General features: G+C 42.7%; 1 protein-coding gene across 11 annotated transcripts in view; it reads right to left on the bottom strand.

Annotated features, from left to right (window-relative positions):
- The window catches only part of C11H12orf56 (chromosome 11 C12orf56 homolog), a 114,947-nt gene that overhangs the window by 91,763 nt on the left and 1,387 nt on the right, over window positions 1-21,797 (bottom strand). The window lies entirely within an intron of this gene.

Below are 21,797 nucleotides of genomic sequence, written 5' to 3' on the forward strand. Positions count from 1 at the left end.
TCATTACATGATCCTTTAAGTGCTTTACAGGTATATCATTTAATCTGCAGACAACTTCATCAGCTGTTAAAACTATTCCTTTTTTTTTTTTTGAGACAGAGTTTCGCTCTTGTTGCCCCGGCGGGAGTGCAGTGGTGTGATCTCGGCTCACTGCAACCTCTGCCTTCCGGTTTCAAGCGATTCTCCTGCTTCAGCCTCCCGAGTAACTGGGACTACAGGTGCCCGCCACTAAGCTCGGCTAATTTTTTTGTATTAGTAGAAACGGAGTTTCACTATGTTGGCCAGGCTGTTCTCGAACTCCTGACCTTGTGATCTGCCCTCCTCAGCCTCCCAAAGTACTGGGATTACAGGCATGAACCACCGCACCCAGCCACTATTCCCATCTTATAAGGGAAGACAAGGAACCTAAGGCTCAGAGAACTAAGTTACTTGCCTAAATTGCCACTGCTAATGAGTGGCAGACCAGAGATTCAAAATGAAGCCTATGCTCTCAACTTACACAAACTGACACACAAAATATGAAACAGCAGGGCATGTGGCTCATGACTATAATATCAGCACTTTGGAAGGCTCAGGTATACATCATATATTCTATTATATATTATAATATATATACAGATATAAAGAAACTAAAGTACTATGGGTCTAAAAATAAAATTGCTTCCATTATGAGATAGGACAATGTTACAATAAAGTAAATTTTTGTATTCTCACTATGAGACAATGTTTAAGGAGAGATACTTTTTTTTTTTTTGAGATAGAGTCTCGCTCTGTTGCTCAGGCTAGAGTGCAGTGGCATGATCTTGGCTCACTGCAACCTCTGCCTCCTGGGTTCAAGCGATTCTCTTGCCTCTCTCAGCCTCCCAAGTAGCTGAGATTACAGGCACCCACCATCACACCCAGCTAATTTTTGTATTTAGTAGAGATGGGATTTCACCATGTTGGCCAGGCTGGCCTTGAACTCTTGACCTCAAGCAATCCACCTGCTGCAGCCTCCCAAAGTGCTGGGATTACAGGTGTGAGCCACTGTGCCAGACACTCTTTTTTTTTTCTTTTTTTCTGAAATGGTGTCTTGCTCTGTCACCCAGGCTGGAGTGCAGTGGCACAATCTCAGCTCACTGCAACCTCCACCTTCTGGGTTCAAGTGATTCTCCTGCCTCAGCCTCCCGAGTAGCTGAGATTACAGCTGCATGCCACCACGCCCAGCTAATTTTTGTATTTTTAGTAGAGAGGGGGTTTCACCATGTTGGCCACACTGGTCTCAAACTCCTGACCTCAGTTGATCCACCTGCCTCAGCCTCCCAAAGTGCTGGGATTAGAGATGTGAGCCACCGCGCCCGGCCTTGTTTTTTTGAGACCAGGTCTTGCTCTTTTGTTCAGGCTGGGGTGCAGTAGCATAGTCATGGCTACTGCAGCCTCAACCTGCTTGACTCAAGTGATGCTCCCACCTCAGCATCCCAAAGTGCTGGGATTACAGGTGTGAGTCACCATGCCTAGCCTAACATATGTTCATAGCCTTACTGAACAACATAAACATGATTACTGTAACAAATGTCACAAAACCCTCACAAATTCCAGATTTCCTAATTACTGAATTGACCCATTTTGCTTGTGTGGTGGCAAATGTCTTCATTTCTCATGCATTCTCATGAATCGTCCACCTATGGAGTATCTTATCAAAGGCCTGACATCAAAGAGAGATTGAAACATGAAAGAGAACCTCAGACTATGAAAGCCTAAAAAATGAATTTAACACAAAATAATGTACACGGGTCAGGATTAAAATCACTTAGAAATCAGAATTCTGAGTGAACCATATTAAAGTGTTCTGAAGGAAAGCCATCAGGCAGACAACAATCTCATTACCAGAAATACATTATTCTAATTAAATTCTTACAGGCTAATTCATTCTTTTGTGCCCTATTATTAAGTACATCATCACCAAACTGGGTAATCACAGTTGACATCTTGACAAAAATTTGGAATGGTGGGGAAAACTATAAACTAGCAGTCAGGAAATCTGATTTATAGTGTGGCTTCCACTACTAACTAGCAGTGTGACTTCAGTCAAGTCACTTAACCTCTTTTGACATTGATTTCCTCATGTGTAAAACGAAAAATATGGAATAGGTTTGAGGTCTCTTCTACTTTGTGAAAGATACTGGCACTAGCAAACCTATAAGAAATACTAACTAAACAGAGTCCTTCAGGCTGAAATAAAAGAACTTAGGGAGTAACTTGAATGCACATTAAGAAATCTCTTAAAGATAACTACATAGAGTTCAGCATCATGGTTCATGCCTGTGATCCCAGCACTTTGGGAAGCTAAGGAAGGAGGATCGCTTGAGGCCAAGAAGTCAAAACCAACCTGGGCACCATAGTGAAATCTCATCTCTCTACAAAAAACCAAAACTACATAGGTTAAAAAAAAAAAAAAAAAAAAATGACTACATAGTTAAAAATAAAAGACAGTTAAATGACTTTTTTTTTTTCTTTAGACGGAATTTTGTTCTGTTGCCCAGGCTGGAGTGCAGTGGTACAATCTCGGCTCACTGCAACCTCTGCCTCCTGGGTTCAAGTGATTCTCCTGCCTCAGCCTCCCAAATAGCTGGGATTACAGGCATGTGCCACCACGCCCAGCTAATTTTTGTGTTTTTAGTACAGACAGGGTTTCACCATATTGGCCGGGCTGGTCTTGAACTCCTCACTACAAGCGATCTGCCAGCCTCGGCCTCCCAAAGAGCTAGGATTACAGGTGTGAGCCACGGTGCCTGACCTTGAAATGAATTATTTTGTTTGTAACTCTTTTTATCTCCTATCTAATTAAAAGACCACTGCCTAAAGCAGTATTTATACATCCGTGTTGATGGGAACACAATGTATAATATGTAATCTGTATGACAGTAATAGCACAAAGGAGGGGGAGAGAACAGAGCTATATGGAAGCAAAATTTTTATACACTATTAAAATCAAGCTGATAGGCCAGATGTGGTGGCTCACACCTGTAATCCCAGCACTTTGGGAGGCCAAGGCAGGTGGATCACTGGAGGTCAGGAGTTCGACACCAGCCTGGCCAACATGGTGAAACCCCATCTCTACTAAAAACACAAAAAAATCAGCTATGCATGGTGATGCATGCCTGTAATCCCAGCTACTCGGGAGGCTGAGGCAGGGGAACTGCTTGAACCCAGGAGGTGGAGGTTGCAGTGAGCTGAGATCGTGCCATTGCACTCCAGCCTGGGAGGCAGGGCAAGACTCTGTCTCAAAAAAAAAAAAAAAAAAAAAAAAAAACAACCTGATAATAATCCAAACTAGATTGTTACAAAATAAGATGCTGGCCAGCCATGGTGTTACAGGTGTAATTTCAGCTCTTTGGGAGGCAGAGGCAAGTGGATCACCTGAGGTCAAGAGTTCGAGACCAGCCTGGCCAACATAGCAAAACCCTCTCTCCACAAAAAATACAAAAATTAGTCAGGTGTGGTGGCGGGCGCCTGTTATCCCAGCTACTTGGGAGGCTGAGGCTGGATAATTGCTTGAACCCAGGAGGCAGAAGTTGCAATGAGCTGAGATTGTGCTACTGTACTTCAGCCTGGGTGACAGAGTGAGACTGTGCCCCTACCAAAAAAAAAAAAAAAGGCCAGGTGCAGTGACTCATGCCTATAATCCCAGCACTTTCGGAGGCTGAGGCAGGAGGATCATTTGAGGTCAGGAGTTCGAGACCAGTCTGACCAACAGAGCAAAACCACATCTCTACCAAAAATATAAATATTAGCTGGGTGTGGTGGCATGCGCCTGTAGTCCCAGCTACTTGGGAGGCTGAGGCATGAGAATCGCTTGAGCCCAGGAGACAGAGGTTGCAGTAAGCTGAAATTGTGCTACTGCATTCCAGCCTGGGCAACAGACCATGTCTCAAAAAAAAAAAAAAAAAAAAAAAGATAAAAAGATGCTAATTGCACCAATTTTAAAATTGGAACTAGAAAAAAAGACCTTGAATAACTGAAACAATCTTGAGGAAGAAGAACAATGCTGAAGGCATCACACTTCCTGATTTCAAAATATATTATAAAGCTCTAGTAATTAAAACTGTAAGGTACTAATGTGAAAACAGACATAGAGACCATTGGAAGAGAATAGAGAGCCCAGGGCCAGGCATGGCAGCTCACACCTGTAATTCCAACTATTTGGGAAGATTATTTGAGCCCAGGAGTTCAAGGCTGCAGTGAGCTACCATTGTACCACTACACTCCACAATAGGCCACAGAGTGCGACCCCATCTCTGAAAAACAAAAACAAAAGAATAGAGAGCCCAGAAAGAAATCCACACATATATGGTCAACTGATCTTCCACATGAATGCCAAAAATACACAACAAGGATATGTTGGAAAAACTGGATATCAGCCAGACATGGTGACTCACACCTGTAATCCCAGCGTTTTGGAAGACCAAGGTGGGGAGATCACTTGAGGTCAGGAGTTCAAGACCAGCCTGGCTAACACAGCAAAACCGTCTCTACCAAAAAAATTACCAAAAAAACATTACCCGGGAGTGGTGGCACGCACATGTAATCCCAGCTACTGAGGTGTGACAATCACTTGAACCCAAGAGGCAGAGATTGCAGTGAGCCGAGATGGCACTGCTGTATGCCAGCCTGGGTGACAGAGTGAGACCCTGTCTCAAAAAAACAAAACCGGCCGGGCGCGGTGGCTCAAGCCTGTAATCCCAGCACTTTGGGAGGCCGAGGCGGGTGGATCACGAGGTCAGGAGATCGAGACTATCCTGGCTAACATGGTGAAACCCCGTCTCTACTAAAAATACAAAAAACTAGCCGGGTGTGGTGGCGGGCGCCTGTAGTCCCAGCTACTTGGGAGGCTGAGGCGGGAGAATGGCGTGAACCCGGGAGGCGGAGCTTGCAGTGAGCCGAGATCACGCCACTGCACTCCAGCCTGGGAGACACAGCTAGAATCCGTCTCAAAAAAAAAAAAAAAAAAAAAAAAAACAACCAAAAACACTGGATGTCCACAAGCAAAAGAATGAAATCAGAATATCTTATACTATAAAAAAACAACTCAAAATGGATTAAAGACTTAAATGTTAAGAATTGAAATTGTAAAACTCCTATAATCCAGGGGGTGGCCAGGCATGGTGGTTCACACCTGTAATCCCAGCACTTTGGGAGGCCAAGGCAGGTGGATCATCTGAGGTCAGGAATTTGAGACCAGCCTGGCTAACATGGTGAAACTTGGCTCTAAGAAAAATACAAAAATTAGCTGGGCATGGTGGTGCACGCCTGTAGTCCCAGCTACTTGTGAGGCTGAGGCAGGAGAATTGCTTGAACCCAGGAGGTAGAGGTTGCAGTGAGCCAAAATCATGCCACTGCACTCCAGCCTGGGTGACAGAGTGAGACTCTGTCTCAAATAAAAATAAGAAGAAGAAGAAGAAGAAGAAAATACAGGGGGAAAGTGTCATGATATTGGTGTTGGCAATGATTTCTGTTTTGTTTTTGTTTTTGTTTTTGTTTTTGCTTGCACCACCACACCCGGCTAATTTTTGTATTTTAGTAGAGACAGGGCTTCACTATGGTGGCCAGGCTGGTCTTGAACTACTGACCTCAAGTGATCCTCCCGCCTCAGTCTCCATAAGTCCTAGGATTACAGGCGTCAGCCACTGCGCCTGGCCTCTTACATAGTACTTCCTATGTTCAAACTCTTTTCTAAGCATTTTTTGTACATTTACTCATTTGGTCTTCATACCTACCATAGAAGATAGGGATTATATGTTATAGTTGAGGAAACTGAGGCATGGAGGAAGTTAAGGGATTTGCTCAAGGGTTCATAAAACCCAAGGGTTCATTTGTAAGCAAGTATTGAGAACATGCTATTAAACGATGTTTTTTACCTTTGTTCAAAAAAAAAAAAAACCCTAAGATTTTAATCGTATAAATTGATTTGCAGTTTAGCAAAACAATTCATTTTTTGATCATTTAAATTTGAAAGTATTCCATGGCAATATTTTATTGCTAACTATGTCTGACTACCTTTTATTTTAACCTAAATCTTAAGCTGTAGGAAATGGTTTGAATTTAATGATCTTGAGGCTTTTAGTAATTTTTTTAGGTTTTGCTTTTCTTTCCCTTGAGACAGAGTCTTGCTCTGTTGTCCAGGCTGGAGTGCAATGGTACGATCTTGGCTCACTGCAACCACTGCCTCCAGGTTCAAGCGATTCTCCTACCTCAGCTTCCTGAGTAGCTGGGATTACAGGCACGTGCCACTATGTCCAACTAATTTTTGTATTTTTAGTAAGACGGAGTTTCACCATGTTGGCCAGGCTGGTCTCAAACTCCTGACCTCAGGTGATTCGCCCACCTCGGCCTCCCAAAGTGCTGGGATTACAGGCATGAGCCACCATGCCCGGCCTGGCTCTACTAAGTCCCTATTTGAGTTTAGATATATTGTAGAAACCTGATCAAGCACATGCTTTTCCCTCCTTTTGGAACACACTAGCCATTTTTCTCTGCCTAAAACTTCTAACCATTCTCTAAGACTAAGCTTTTTACTTCCTTGATGAAACTTTACCTGTGTCATGCCCTCGACAGAATATGTCACTCTGTCTTCTGGTTTCCTACAATATTCTGCTTATTATATCCGTTTTCACATTTCATTATCATTATCTGCTTATAACTATTTTCCTTCTTCCTCATTTGCTTGCCTCCTTCCCTAAGTTATGAGTTACTCAAAAACAGGACCATTTTTTATTCACTTTTATGTTTTTGGTCCCTGGTAATTCAAAACATTGGTGGAATACTCCATAAGAAATCTAATATTGAGGCGAGCAGACTGCTCAAGCCCAGGAGTTTGAGAACAGCCTGGGCAATATGGTGAAACCCTGTCTCTACAAAGAATATGAAAAATTAGCTGGGTGTGGTGGCATGTACTTGTAGTCCTTGCGCAGGCTGAGGTGGGAGGATCGTTTGAGCCCGGGAGGCAAAGGTTGCAGTGAACTGAGATTGTACCACTGCACTCTAGCGTGGGCAACAGAGCAAGACCCTGTCTTAAAAAAAAATAAAGAAAACAAAATCGAATATCCATATAATGGAAGTGCACAATGTAGATAAAAGTTTGGAGATCAACTGGGCCACAGTTTTGAAATCAGTGTAAGCAAGACTCAGCAAGTGCTAAATTGTGAGACATCTTTCAGCTTCCATGGTCCTTTCAGGACCCAACTTCTCTGCACAGCAAACTCTAGCTCTCCAGTCTCCATTAAAGGAAGGAAAGCAAGTAATAAATTATTCATTGTAATTTAACGAGTTACCTGTTCTGAGAGCATTTCAAAGAACCTAAAAGAGGACCAATGGTAAACTCAAAGGATTGAATCTACTGATAAATTTTTTTAGGGGGCTAAAATTTATTTATATTTTTTTAATCTTCTTGTTCATGTTCTCTCACGAAAATCTACTAACACAGTGGCCAATATATGGAAACATTCTGAGTAGCTTTTCCCCACATCAAACCGTATTAGCAATTACCTTCACATTGTACATCAGCTTAGTCCTAAGTAGAAACTACTTTTCCATTTGGAACTTGGCAAAGCCTCTCATGGTCATAATTAAAAACCTCATTGCCATCTCCACCAGGTGGTCTTTTTTTCCATTATATTCTACCTGGGCTTTAGTGTACCAGTCCCTAAGGAAGTCTGGGTAGAGGAGCTATTTTTAGAATCTATGAATATTGCTGGCATGAATGATCCATCCACAAATTCCCAAAAGAATGACCAGTTTTGAGAAGTAGGCAGTGCCTCATCATAATAGTGAAAAGTATTTCAGTGTTAGGCTTGAAAAATCATTGCCTCAGGGCCTAGATACACAGCCAAGAAAGACTAAAAGTGAGAAAAAAAAATCTTTCAAATCCTGGCCCTAGGAAAAGGATGCTACATCCCACCTAGGTCTTTTCAGCTACACTGGTCCTTGAACCTCATCAACAACAACAATGATACCAGTCTGGGCTTTGAAGGATGACAATCTTGAATGGAGAGTTGTGGGGTCTCTAAGAATAATATATCACTCACAAATGTATCTATATCATTTTTCACCATATTTATATTTGCAACTGATATTAATTTCTCTTACTTTTATCAAAACATTACTTTTTTAAAAAAATTTCCATAGGCCAGGCACAGTGGCTCATGCCTGTAATCCCAGCACTGTGGGAGGCCGAGGTGGGCGGATCATGAGGTCAGGAGATCGAGACCATCCTGGCTAGCACGGTGAAACCCTGTCTCTACTAAAAATACAAAAAATTAGCCAGGCATGGTGGCGGATGCCTGTAGTCCCAGCTACTCGGGAGGCTAAGGCAGGAGAATGGGGTGAACCTGGGAGGTGAAGGTTACAGTGAGCCGAGATCGCGCCACTGCACTCCAGCCTGGGCGACAGAGCAAGACTCCGTCTCAAAAAAAAAAAATTTCCAACATTCTTTTTCTTTTTTTCCAAGATGGAGTCTCACTGTCACCCAGGCTGGAGTGCAGTGGCGAGATCTCAGCTCACTGCAAACTCTGCCTCCCAAGTTCCAGTGATTCTCCTGCCTCAGCATCCTGAGTAGCTGGGATTACAGGTGCCCGCCACCATGCCTGGCTAACTTTTTTATTTTTATTAGAGACAGGATTTTACCATGTTGGCCAGACTAGTCTCAAACTCCTGACCTCAGGCAATCTGCCCAACTTGGCCTCCCAAAGTGCTGGGATTACGGGTGTGAGCCACCATCCCCAGTCTTTATTTTCAACTTTTAAGTTCAGGGATACATGTGCAGAACGTGCAGGTTTGCTATTAGGTTGGTGCAAACATAATTGTGGTTTTTGCATTGTTGAAATTTGCTGTTCGATATTGGAATACATCCTTAAATAAATGTGGTTATGTTACACATCATTTTAATGCATGTTTCTCACTTTTTTTTTGCTAATGACTTATTACTTGCTGTTTATTTTATATTTATTTTATTATTTATTTATTTAATTTATTTAATTTTTTTTTGAGAGGGTGTCTCACTCTGGAGTACAGTGGCATGACCATGGCTCACTGCAACCTTCACCTCCCAGGTTCAAGCAATTCTCCTACCTCAGCCTCCCAAGTAGCTGGGAGTACAGGCCCATGCCACCATGCCCAGCTAATTTTGTATTTTTAGTAGAGACAGGGTTTCACCAGGTTGGCCAGGCTGGTCTTAAACTCCTGGCCTCAAGTGATTCACCTGCTTCAGCCTCCCAAAGTGCTGGGATTACAAGCATAAGCCACCGTGCCAACCCCATATTTTATATTTATTTTAGACTATAGAAATGAGGTTAGAGGAAAAGGAAATTATTTTTGTCTTTTTGAGCAATTTTCTTATTCAAGTTCAAAATGGATCATAAAGCAGTGGAGACAACGCGCAACATCAACAATGCATTTGGCCCAGGAACCGCTAACAAGTGTACAGTGCAGTAGTGGTTCAAGAAGGAGACCAGAGCCTTGAAGATGAGGAGCATGAAGGCTGGCCATTGGAGCTGACAATAACAAATTGAGAGCAATCATCGAGGCCGATCCTCTTACAACTACACAAGAAGTTTCGGAAGAACTCAACGTCGACCATTCTATGGTCATTCAGCATCTGAAGCAAATTGGACATGTGCAAAAGCTTGATAAATGCCGTGTCTCATGAGCCAAGCAAAAAATTTAAAAATCATCGTTTTGAAGTGTTGTCTTCTCTTATTTTACGCAACAACGACGAACAATTTTTTCAATTGGATTGTGATGTGTGATGAAAAGTGGATTTTATACTACAATCAGTGACAACCAGCTCAGTGGTAGGACGGAGAAGAAGCTCCAAATCACTTCCCAAAGCCAACCTGCACTGAAAAAAAGGTCATGGTCACCTTGTGTGGTGATCCGCTGCCGGTCTGATCTACCACAGCTTTCTGAATCCCAGGAAACCCATTACATCTGAGAAGTATGCTCAGCAAATAGATGAGATGCACCAAAAACTGCAACGCCTGCAGCCGGCATTGGTCAATAGGAAAGGCCCAGTTCTTTTCCACAACAATATCTGACTGCACATCATACAACCAACGCTTCAGAAGTTGAAAGAATTGGGCTACGAAGTTCTGCCTCATCCGTCATATTCATCTGACCTCTCACCAACTGACTGCCCCTTCTTCAAGCATGTTCACAACTTCGAGCAGGGAAAATGCTTCCACAACCAGCAGGATGCAGAAAATGCTTTTCAAGAGTTCGTTGAGCCCCAAAGCACGGATTTTTAAGCTAAAGGAATTAACAAACTTATTTCTTGTTGGCAAAAATGTGTTGATTGTAATGGCTACTATCTTAATGAATAAAGATGTGTTTGAGCCTAGTTATAATGATTTAAAATCCACGGTCCGAAACAGCAATTACTTTTGCACCAACTAATACATAGATAAATCTGTGCCATGGTGATTTGCTGCACAGATCATTCCATCACCCAGGTATTAAGCCCAGCATCCACTAGCTATTCTTCCTGATCCTCTCCCTTCTCCCTTCTCCCACCCCCCACCCTCTGACAGGCCCCAGTGTATGTCATTCCCCACCATGTGTCCATGTGTTCTCATCATTTAGCTCCTACTTATAAGTGAGAACATGTGGTGTTTAGTTTTCTGTTCCTGCATTAATTTGCTGAGGATAATGGCTTCCGACTCCATCCATGCCTCTGCAAAGGACATGATCTCATTCCTTTTGATGCCTGCATAGTATTCCATGGTATATATGTACCACGTTTTCTGTCTTTCTTTTTTTTTTTTCTTGAGACAGAGTCTTGCTCTGTTGCCCTGGCTAGAGTGTAGCGGCCAGGTATTTCTGCCTCTAGGTCTTTGAGGAATTGCCACACTGTCCTCCACAATGATTGAACTAATTTACACTCCCATTGTAAAAGGGTTCCTTTTTCTCCACAATCTCACCAGCATCTGTTGTTTTTGACTTTTTAATAATCACCATTCTGACTGGTGTGAGATAGTATCTCACTGTGGTTTGGATTTGCATTCTCTAATGATTGGTGATGTTGAACTTTTTTTCACATATTTGTTGGCCACATGTATATCTTCTTTTGAGAAGTATCTGTTCATGTCCTTTGCCCACTTTTTTTTTTTTTTTTTTTTTTGGAGGAGTCTCGCTATGTCGCCCAGGCTGGAATGCAGTGGTGCAATCTCAGCTCACTGCAACCACCACTTCCTGGATTCAAACGATTCTCAGCCTTAGCCTCCTGAGTAGCTGGGATTACATGCATGTGCACCACGCCCAGCTAATTTTTTTATTTTTAGTAGAGATGGGGTTTCATCATATTGGCCAGGCTGGTCTTGAACTCCTGACCTCAAGTGATCTGCCCACCTCAGCCTCCCAAAGTGCTAGGATTACAGGCGTGAGCCACTGCACGTGGCCTCTTGGCCCACTTTTTAATAGAGATGTTTGTGATTTCTTTGTAAATTTTAAAATATTACTTTCAAAATGCAAAGGAGTACCTCTTATTTCTTGGTTTCCCATATTTTGTGAATAAATCCGTATTTATCTTATCCGTTATTCTTGCTTTCATAGCCTTGATTCATATTTCTTTTATCAGTTTTTAATTTCAGAGGAAAAAAGACCCCTAAGCTTTCAGCAGTTGATTATCTAGTGTCTGATTTGTTCAGTTCAATTCACCATAAGTATTTTTAAGCTCCTACTACAAAGGCCAAAACTGAAACATACAAAATATAAGATGGGTTTCTGTTTTCAAAGGGCTTAAAGTCTTGTGGGAATTCAGGCAACCAAAAAAAAATTTTTTTTTTTAATGATCTACTGGGTACTGAAGGAGCTGTAGGCTAGAGATTAAAGCACTGACTCTGGAGCCAGATGATCTAAATTCAAATTCTGATTTTGCCACTTCATGGACAACCTTGGGCAAATTGCTTAAACTCTCTGTAATTTAGGTCTCTTGTCTGTAAAACTGAGCTAAGAATATTATCTGGGTTGTTATGAGGATGAAGTTCCAAGCTAAGCACTTAGAACAGCATCTAAGTGGCATATAGTAAGCACTCAATAAATGTCAACAGCTTGAGATAGTCATTAAGTACTGCTCACAAATATTACTGTTTTCTCTCTTCCAGACATGTGGAATGCACACATGGTTGAATCACATTTTCCTGTCCCCTTTTAAGTTAGGCATGGCAATGTGCCTGACTCTGGCTAATAAAATGTGAAAAGTGGCACGTATCAGTTCTAGGTAGAAGCTTAAAAACCAGTACATACATTTGCTAAGTTAATTTCTCCCTGTCATGGTGAATAAGCAAACATGTGCTGAGATGGATGAGATGAAGCCTCTGATACTAAGACGTATGACTAAGTATCCCGTATCTTGGGACTTTTTTTTGAGACAGAGTCCTACTGTCTCCCAAGCTGGAGTACAGTGGCACGATCTCAGCTCACTGCAACCTCTGCCTCCCAGGTTCAAGAGATTCTCATGCCTCAGCCTCCCAAGTAACTGGGACTAGAGGCATGTGCCAAGACACCCAGCTAATTTTTGTATCTTTTAGTAGAGATGGGGTTTCACCATGTTGGTCAGGCTGGTCTCAAACTCCTGGCCTCAAATGATCTGCCCACCTTGGCCTCCCAAAGTGCTGTGATTACAGGCGTGGGCCACCACACCCAGCCCATATCCTGGGGCTTTTAAAAATGAACAGAACCTGGCCGAGTGCGGTGTTTACCACTTCCTACTGTCTCCCATAATGAGAGCCTTAAAATGCTATAAAGGAGTCAAAATAAAGCAGAAACCTGGAAAAGAAAAGAAGCATCTATAATATGGCCTCAGCATACATAACTCTTAATACCTGTCAAAACACACGATACAGCTAAACAACACAGGGATCATCTCAAAATATGCACAAAGAAGTGTGAAGAGAGCTAAACACAAGCATCATGAGACCTATAAGATTTTATCCAGGCTCTGCCACCCACTGCCTGAGTAACCCTGGCCAGTGTGATAAGCGGTCAGTTTCTGGGATCCCTCAACACTTGGATATAAGGAAATATGAACTCCTTATCTAAGAGATAAGCCATATGATAGATCTGAGCATTTATTAATGAATTCATTCTTCTAATCAACAAATAGTTATTGATCATCTAAGTGTCAGGGAATGTAATGCACAGTGACACAGGGATGAACAAGAGAGGCAAGTTCCTACTCCCATGTAGCTTACATTTACCATGGGAGATAGAGAACAGCAAATTGTTAAACAAGTTAATCTTATAAAATGCAAATAGTGATAACTGCTTTGAAACAAACAGATGTGGTCAGTGTGATGGGGGAATGGTACTTTTAGTTTGAGTGGTCAGAGAGGCAGCCTTGTGGAAGCGATGCCGAGTTTGGGCTGAAATATGACTTACACAAAAGAACCAACCCCCTGAGGATCTCGAGTGTTCTAGGTAGAAAGGCAAGTGCAAAGGCCCTGAGGTATAGAAGGGCATAAAGAGCTTGGGGAAGAGTGGTAGGAGATGAGTCAGAGAGACAGCAGGGTTAAATCATGCAGGCTTTTGTAAGCAATAAGGAGTTTGGAGGCTCATGGAGATTTTGAATCAGAAGCATGTTATAATTTCATTTATGATTTATGTTTCAAAGATAATCACAATGTAACCATCCAACAGGTTCACCTTGCCTGCTGTCTAGACAGGGCAAATTTATCAAGACAGGGGAATTGCAATAGAGAAGGAGTAATTCGTGCAGAGCCAGCTGTATGGGAGACTAGAGTTTTAATATTACTCAAAACGGTCTCCCTGAGAATTCGGGGATTAGAGTTTTTAAGGATAATTTTGGGGTGGGGGCAGTGAGTCAGGAGTGTTGACTGGTTGGGTCGGAGACGAAATCATAGGGAGCCAAATCTGTTCTTTTACCCTGAGTCAGTTCCTGGGTGGGGGCCATAAGATCAGACAACTCAGTTTATCCTATCTGGGTGGTGCCAGCCGATCCATCAAGTACAGAGTCTGCAAAATATCTCAAGCACTGCCCTTAAGTTTTACAATAGTGATGTTATCCCCTGGAGCAATTTGAGGAGAGTCACAATCTTGTAGCCTCCGGATGCATGTCTCCTAAACCATAATTTCTAATCTTGTGGCAATTTGTTAGTCCTACAATGGCAGTCTAGTTCTTACCCAAGAAGGGTGTTTGTTTTGGGAAAGGGCTATTATTATCTTTGTTTTAAACTATAAACTAAGTTCCTCCAAAAGTTAGTTCAGCCTATGCCCAGGAATGAACAAGGATAACTTGGAGGTTAGAAGTAAAATGGAGTCAGTTAGGTCAGATCTCTTTCACTGTTTCAGTCACAATTTTGCAATGGTAGTTCCACCAACTGCTATATGGGAAGGAATGAGTTTGGAGGCAATTTCAAAAGTCTAGTTAAGAAACTGTACAGGTGGCAACAGAAAATAGGGTCAGAAAGTTCATGAATATACTTTGGAAAACAAGTCAAAAGAACCAACTGATGAGTTGGATGTGGCAAGTTAAAGACTGAATCAAGGGTAATGGAAGATGATGTCATTTGGTAAAATAGGGAAAACCAAGGAGGAACAGATTTGGGGATGGAAATGAGCAATTGTGTTTTTGAACACATTGAATTGATATACCTACCAGGCAGAATTTTTAGGAAGAATAAATTCAGCAGGGTGCAGTGGCTCACACCTGTAATCCCAGCACTTTGGGAGGTTGAGGCAGGTGGATCACCTGAGGTCAGGAGTTCAAGGCCAGCCTGGCCAACATGGTGAAACCCCATCTTTACTAAAAAATACAAAAATTAGCCAGGCATGGTGGTGTACCCCTGTAACCTCAGTTACTTGGGAGGCTAAGGCACAAGAATCGCTTGAACCGGGAGGTGGAGGTTGTGGTGAGCTGAGATTGCACCACTACCCTCCAGCCTGGGCCACAGAAAGAGACTCTGTCTCAAAAAAAAAAAAAAAAAAAGAATAAATGAGATAACATTTTAAATGTTTAAATTTTTGTTTAATTGCAATTTAATTTGTAAATTCTTTGTTTAATTGCATTTTCCTAATACATAATCAGTACTCAAAAAACAATTATTTTCTTTCCAAATTTGCTAAATTTCCTAAAGCCAGGTGCCCTAATTTGAAAAAGGGACCATATCAATCTTACAGATTCATAGTGTGCCTTAATTGACTTAATATATGTAAATAAAGGTTATTAATAATAACTAATGTATATTTAGGTCTTACCATGTTCTAAGCACTCTTTTAAGTGTATTTAATTAACCAATTGAAGCCAACAACTCTATAAGTATAACTGCCATTATAAAATTATAACTGAAACAGTGAAAGAGATGCGACCTAACCAACTCCATCTGGCTTCTAACTTCCAAGCTATTCTTGTTCATTCCTGGGCATCCATGAAACTAATTTTGGAAGGAGCCTAGTTTATAGTTTAACTTTGAAACTTTGATCTCTGGCCGGGTGCAGTGGCTCACATCTGTAATCCCAGCACTTTGGGAGGCTGAGGCGGGCAGATCACTTGAGTCCAGGAGTTTGAGATCAGCCTGGGAAACATAGCAAAACTCTGTCTCTACAAAAATTACAAAAAATAGCCGAGCATGGTGGAGTGTGCCTGTAATCCCAGCTACTCAGGAGGCTGAGGTGGGAGGATCACTTGAGCCTGGGAGGTCTAGGTTGCAGTGAGCAGAGATGTCACCAGTGCAATCCAGCCTGGGCGACAAAGTCTCAAAAAAAAAAAAAAAAAAGAAAAATCAAATAGTACCTCTTTTGTTTAATTGCCTTTTCCTGATTACAAATGAGAGAACCAAATTTATTTATTTATTTATTTATTTATTTATTTTTGAGACAGAGTTTTGCTTTGTTGCCCAGGCTGGAGTACAGTGGTGCAATCTCGGCTCACTGCAACCTCCGCCTCCCAGGTTCAAGCAATTCTCCTGCCTCAGCCTCCGAGTAGCTGGGATTACAGACACATGCCACCATGCCCAGCCAATTTTTGTATTTTTTGTAGAAACGGGGTTTCACCATGTTGGCCAGGCTGGTCTTGAACTCCTGACCTCATGATCCACCTACCTCAGCCTTCCAAAGTGCTGGGATTACAGGCATGAGCCACCGCGCCCGGCCCAACACTTCCATTCCCCCCTTCATAATATAGGTAAATGTGCTGATAAAATGTTTTTAAAAATTGATTAAAAATAGAAGTCCACAACTGTAAATTAACGAAATATGAGCTTTGTCCTTTGTTATATGTTTACCCATTCAACTACTACACATTGAACTGATATTTGCCAGGCCTGGTTTACAAAGATGACTAAGATATTGTGTGGAGACAAAAATGAATCCAGCTAATTATAAGGCAGTGAGCTGACTGCTATAATAGACAGGTTCACAATGCATGCCTGGAAAAACAGCATTCATCCTTCAAGAGTCCTTCATATTTCTGCAAAGTAATAACAACTAGCATTGATTACTTGTTCCGACCTATTCACTGTGCTAAATGTATCACATGAATGATCTCAACTGATCTTCACAACAACCTTAAGAGGTAGTTCTTATTATTTTCTCCATTTCATAGATGAAGGAACTGAGGCAGAGAGAAGTTAAGTAGTTTTTTTAGGGTTGTGGCAGGACTGGGATTTGAAGACAAGCAATCTGATTTCAGAGCCTGTGATCTTAGGTACTTATACAATTCCACCTCCTGAATCTATTCTGTTTACCTCCCCTTCCTCTTTCCATGCAAAAGCAGAAGACAGTATTTTGTGGTATCATAGCATCCTAGGAATACCTCTATTGGAGATTCTACTGTTTTGGAAGGCAGCTATGCTCACCACTATACCACCAACACTATTCTACTGTTTTGAACTATTATGTTCCAGTGACTGTCTCCTTTAGAAAAGGATTGCATTATTCTTTTTTAGACTGCATAGCAAGTAGCAGGTGTTCAATAATGTCACCAAGGATAAAATAAGTGATTAAAAATGTGATTATTTCAACCACCTTGAAGGAGGACAAACTGTTCATGGCAAGCAAGCAGGCCAGGCTGTAAAAGATGCATTTGTTCTTGTTCAAGAGGCCTCCTGGAGCCTGGGATACCTAGAAAGCAGATATCAACGGAAGGGTTGGAGGGGAGAGGTGAAAGGACTAGCAGAAAGAGAGGCGAGTACTGCTGGAGTTGACAGATTTTCTTTCCTGTATGCGATGGGATGGATTTGAAGGACAGTTATCTGTAGGAAATTCATAGACTGCTCTGCATTGTTCTCACACTTAAAAATGTAACCAGCTGGGCGCGGTGGCTCACGCCTATAATCCCAGCACTTTGGGAGGTCGAGGCGGGCAGATCACCTCAGGTTAGGATTTCAAGATTGGCCTGGCCAACATGGTGAAACCCCATCTCTACTAAAAATACAAAAATTAACCAGGTTTGGTGGTGCGAGCCTGTAATCCCAGCTACTCGGGAGGCTGAGGCAAGAGAATCGCTTGAACTCAGGAGGTGGAAGTTGCAGTGAGCCCAGGTCTTGCCACCGCACTCCAGCCTGGGCAACAGAGCGAGACTCCTGCTCAAACAAACAAACAAAAAAAGAAGTGTCTAACCTTAGTATGGCTTAAGTAGTATTTTTGATGCACCCAGGAGCAGAACTCTAGAGAATTTTTTCAAAAGTAACTTTTAAAGAAAATGTCAGCCCTTTATAAAATATCTGCCCAGGTAACTTGGAAACCCTTTCTTTGAGAAAATGAACCACATCCAACATGTACTGAGATCGTCAAGTGCACTTTAAGCTCATTTTTGCTGGAAGGGAAATCTCACTTGTACCCTTCTTCAAAACAAACATGTGTACACTCTGGTCTAACTTTTTGCTGCTGTTACCATTAATTTTTTTTTTTTCCTTTGTGAAGGGAATAGAATTTTATCTGCATTATTTGTAAGGGCTTTTTTTCCCCTGAGATAAATGTGACCTATGTCAGGAACTAGAGTTAATCTGGCCTAACATGGAACAAGGAGGGCTGGGGCTCAGAGGCATAAGGGACTTTATTTGTTCCTAAGATCAGTGCTTGAGATATTTTGCAGATGCTGAACCTGATGAATCACCTGGCACCACCCAGATCGATTAACTGGCTCATCTGATCTTGTGGCCCCCACCCAGGAACTGACTCAGTACCAGAGGACAGCTTCCATTCCCTATGATTTCATCTCCTGCCTAACCAATCACCACTCCTGACTCCCTGGCTTCCCCCAACCAACAAGTTGTCCTTAAAAACTCTGATCCCCAAATGCTCAGGGAGCCTACTTTGAGTAATAATAAAACTCCAGTCTCCTGCACAGCCTGCTCTGCATAAATTAGTCTTTCTCTATTGTGATTCCCCTGTCTTGATAAACTGGCTCTGTCTAGGCATCAGGCAAGGTGAATTCACTGGGCAGTTACAACTTTAGAATCCTCCCAAGGTGGGAGGATCATTTGAGGACAGGAGTTCGAGACCAGCCTGGGAAACAGGGCAAGACCCCATCTCTACTAAATAAATTAATGTGTTGGCAGGACCTTCTGGAAGCTTTAGAGAAAAATCAATTTCCTTGCCTTTTCTAGCTTCTACAGGCCGCCTACATTCCTTGCCTAAGGCCTTCTTCCACCTTCAAAACTAGCAATGGCTAGTCAAGTCTTTCTCGTGCTGCATCAGTTGGCCACCGACTCTTCTTCTGCCTCTCTCTTCCACTTTTTTTGTAATTTTTAATTTTGATTTTTTTGAAACAGAGTCTCACTCTGTTGCCCAGGCTGGAGTGCAATGGCGCAATCTTGGCTCGCTGCAACTTCCACCTCCAAGGTTCAAGTGATTCTCCCACCTCAGCCTCCCAAGTAGCTGGGCTTACAGGTGTGTGCTACCACACCTGGCTAATTTATATATATATTATACACACACACACGTACACACATATACACACACACACACACACATATATATATTTTTTGAGACCAAGTTTCACTCTTGTTGCACAGGCTGGAGTGCAATGGTGCAATCTCAGCTCACCGCAACCTTCACCTCCTGGGTTCAATCTATTCTGCTGCCTCAGCCTCCCGAGTAGGTGGGATTACAGGCATGCGCCACCACACTTGGCTAATTTCATATTTTTAGTAGAGACGGGGTTTCTCCATGTTGGTCAGGGTAGTCTCAAACTCCCAACCTCAGGTGATCCACCCATCTTGGCTTCCCAAAGTGCTGGGATTACAGGAGTGAGCCACCGCACCCGGACAATTTTTATATTTTTAGTAGAGATGGGTCTTCACCATGTTGGCCAGGCTGATCTCAAACTCCTGACCTCAGGTGATCTGCCTGCCTTGGCCTCCGAAAGTGCTGGGATTACAGGCGTGATCCACCACACCCAGCCATAAACACATCTTTAAAAGTGCAAGAGGTTGGACGGTCAGGAGTTTGAGACCAGCCTGGCCAACATGGCGACACCCTGTCTCTACTAAAACTACAAAAATGGCCGGGCGCGGTGGCTCAAGCCTGTAATCCCAGCACTTTGGGAGGCCGAGACGGGCGGATCACGACGTCAGGAGTTCGAGACCATCCTGGCTAACACGGTGAAACCCCATCTCTACTAAAAAATACAAAAAAAAACTAGCCGGGCGAGGTGGTGGGCGCCTGTAGTCCCAGCTACTCGGGAGGCTGAGGCAGGAGAATGGCGTAAAAACCCGGGAGGCGGAGCTTGCAATGAGCTGAGATCCGGCCACTGCACTCCAGCCTGGGCGACACAGCAAGACTCCGTCTCAAAAAAAAAAAAAAAAAAAATTACAAAAATTAGCCAGTCATGGTGGTACGCGCCTATAGTCCCAGCTACTTAGGAGGAGGCTGAGGTGGGAGAATTGCTTGAATCTGGGAGGCAGAGGTTCAGTAAGCTGAGATTGCACCACTGCACTCCAGCCTGGGCGACAGAGTGAGACTCTATCTCAAAAAAAAAAAAAAAGTGTTCACATTGAGCCCACCCAGATAATTCAAATTAACTTCCCTATTTTAAGGACAAATGATTAGCAACTTTAATTCCATCTGCAACCTTAATTCTCCTTTTCCATGTAATATAACATATTCACAGGTTCCAGGGATTCAGCAAATGCTTATCTTTGGTGCGTAATTATTCTGCCTATCACAACTTCCAAAGTTGAACTATATTGTGCAAGATGGACATTCAAGCTACCAACAATGTTGAAAGCTTAGATTTGTTCAGGACATTTATAGTCATTACACATTCTTTATGCCTGAAAGGTAAACCTTGTACAGAAAGCATGAATAAATAAATTGGTATCCTTTTTTGTAGGATTCTTGGCTCAGGGCCAAAGGAGCTTTACCGTATTTCTTAGATTCTCACACGTAAAAAACAAAAACAAACAAACAAAAAAACCAAGCCAGGCACAGTGGCTCATGCTTGTAATATAATGCCAACACTTTGGGAGGCCAAGGTGGGTGGATCGTTTGAGCCCAGCAGCCTGGGCAACATGGCAAAACTCTGTCTCTACAAAAAATACAAAATCTAGCTAGGCATGGTGGCACGTGCCTAGATTCTTAGATTCTTGAGAGAATCTCGAACTCCTTACCTCGGGTGATCCACCAGCCTTGGCCTCCCAAAGAGCTGGGATTACAGGTGTGAGCCACCACGCCTGGCCCCTTTTAAAGTTTTTTGTTGCTTTAGAGACAGTCTAGTTCTGTCACCCAGGTTGAAGTGCAGTGGTGAGATAATGGCTTAATGCAGCCTCCAACTCCTTAACTCAAAGTATCCTCCCACTTCAGCCTATGAAGTAGCTTGTACAACTGGCATGCACCACCATACACAGCTATTTATTTTTATTTTTGTAGAGACAAGGTCTCGCTAGGCTGCCCAAGTCTCCAACTCCTAAGCTCATGTGATTCCCCCACCTTGGCCTCCCAAAATGCTAGGATTATAGACATGAGCCACCTTGCCCAGTCTAAAGTTTAAAAAAACATTTAGTAAAGGAAATTTAAATTAAAAAAAAAAAATTAGTTCAAGGCCAGGTGCGGTGGCTTACGTCTGTAGTGGATCACTTGAGCCCAGGAGTTTGAGACTAGCTTGGGCAACACTACAAGATCCTGTCTCTACAAAAATTTTTTAAAAAATTAACCGGCTGTGATGGTCCCAGCTACTTGGGAGGCTGAAGTGGGAGGATGGCTTGAGCCCTGGAGGTTGAGGTGGCAGTGAGCCATGATGGTGCCACTGCACTCCAGCCTGGATGACAGAGTGAGACTGTCTCCAAAAAAACTGTTTTAGTTCAAGAGAATGGAAACAATGGTAGTGAGGAAAAGCAATGTTGTACCCCGAACTTTTCCTCAATAAAGAAAACAAATTGGCACAGTTATATTAGTTCACAAAGGTATTCCGAGTAGAAAAAAACAATCTTTTTTTTCATTTAATTTTATTCTTTTCTAACAGACTCGTTCAAAAGAAGCCATGACTCTCTCAGCAAAACAGCTCCATCAAGCGTCTCGCCAACCTCTCCCTTGAGGCTCAGTCAAGGGAATGAAAAAAGGAGGCTAGACACCTGCCCCCAACGGAAAAACCAAGAACACACCTGGAGAGCATCTCAGACAAAGGGAGCCAGGCGGGGAAAACAGTAATTGGAGAGGAGACCGTGCTTCCAGTCTGTTGCTGGTTTACAAGGTAAATCTATTCCTGGAGGAAAGGGGTACAGGAGCAGGACGCGAAAACCCGGGACAGGCTGTGGCAGGCCCGACGTCTTTCAGGCCCAGCTCCTAGCGTCCACGCCCCTCCTTCCAAG

Source organism: Macaca fascicularis, chromosome 11, assembly GCF_037993035.2.
Source record: "Macaca fascicularis isolate 582-1 chromosome 11, T2T-MFA8v1.1".
NCBI classification, from domain to species: domain Eukaryota; kingdom Metazoa; phylum Chordata; class Mammalia; order Primates; family Cercopithecidae; genus Macaca; species Macaca fascicularis.